Below are 1667 nucleotides of genomic sequence, written 5' to 3'. Positions count from 1 at the left end.
AAAAAAAAAAAAAAAAAAAATACGCCTTGTGCCACTGCACCCATCATTGCATTCATACCTGCTTCCTTGTACATGTATCCATCTCTGTGCACACGCCTGGATCACACAGTACTGTCTCAGTATATACACGTCTCTCTATACATCTAGGGATGTATAACTAGATCTGCATGTATCCAGATGCATATGTGTCTATTTCTCCCTCTGGATATATACAAAGATTTCTGAGTGAATGTCCATGTCTAAATGCAAATGTCACAGCTGTGTGTGTGAGTATCACAGGAACTATGTGTGTGTCTCTTCATATGGACACATCTATCTTTACAAGTGCACATCTATTCCATGGGTACACAGGTTCTGCTGGTGTACAGATCTGTGCCTGAGTGTGTGGAGCTGTGAGTACAGATGTTCACACGGCTCTGGGGTACACATCTGCATACCTCTGTGCATGTCTGTGGAGGTCTCCAAGGGTGCACCTCTATAGCTGAGGCTCTCTCTAAACATGTTTTGTCTTCATATCTGTATCCTGTCACTGGTTCCTGGGTCCAGGGGTGGTGCCCAGGGGATAGCAAGGTGCTGCCTAACACCTCCTTGTCTACAGAGGTCTCGGCTGACCTGAGGGTGTGGCAGAGGGCAGGAGCAGGAAGGCCACTCCACCCCTGGGGATTCCTGGCTGGGCCCCAGGAGCCACATCTCTCCCTTGACAAGGGCCCTGGGGACTTGGGTGGAGTTTTCCATGAGTAGAGGCCCTATGCAGAGGCCAGGAGGCAGGGTCCTCGGGAAACACTCCTCACTCTCTGCTCATGTGGTGCCTGTTACCTCCAGACCTCCTCTGCCAGAGCCTGGTAGACAGCCATGGGGTCAGCACAGTAGACGTGAGTGTGTGTGTGAGTGGGGTGGGGGTCCCTACATGATGGAGAAGGGGAAGGAGAAACAGGGCAGGAATACAGGAGAGAGAGGGGTGAAGGACCACACAGAAAGGTGGAAAGCTGACAGCAAGGGAGGTGGGCGGCGGCCTCGATGGAGCCAAGGCTGTTGATGGACTGGGATGCAGCCCATGGGTTCCTGCTGGCTCCTCACAGCCCGCCCTAGGGATGGGACTGTACCAAGAGGAGGATGAGGATGCCGTGTCCCCCTCCCTCCCCTCTCTCTGAGTCCCTCAATTTCTCTCACAGTCTCTCTGCTCAGTTCCCGTTCCCAAAGGCTGGGATGTGACGATCACATGCCAGGAGTGACGTCCTGGAAGTCCAGACTGGCCAAGGACAAGATGTGCCAAGAGGCCTTGGACAAGGGCGTGACCTTCACAGCCTCCTGGGCCAGTGGGAAGAAAGTAAGAAGGGGGCCAGAATTGCTGCCATTTTGACCCCCACCCCTAGCTCTGGGCCCTTCCACACCCTATCTCGCTGAGCCTCCAACCCTGCAGAGAGTACTGTCCCCACATCACAGATGAGGGATCTGAGGCTGCTTCCAAAGCTGGGGCAGGGTGAGCGCTGGGGGTCAGGCAAAGAATGGCCCCTCGTGGGAGCTGCCTGCCCCTCCTAGCTCTGTGAGATGTGAGTGTTCCCGGCAGCACTGGCCACTGTTCCTGCCCATGGTTTTGTGGAAGGAGCAGGGTTTGGATTCTCATTCCACATCTGACTTGCTGCATAACCTGGGGCAACTCACTCGCT

This window comes from Rhinopithecus bieti, unplaced genomic scaffold (genome assembly GCF_001698545.2).
Source record: "Rhinopithecus bieti isolate Rb0 unplaced genomic scaffold, ASM169854v2 scaffold_7684, whole genome shotgun sequence".
Classification (NCBI taxonomy): domain Eukaryota; kingdom Metazoa; phylum Chordata; class Mammalia; order Primates; family Cercopithecidae; genus Rhinopithecus; species Rhinopithecus bieti.
The sequence above is the reverse complement of the archived record's forward strand: the minus strand, read 5'-3'. Positions refer to the sequence as shown.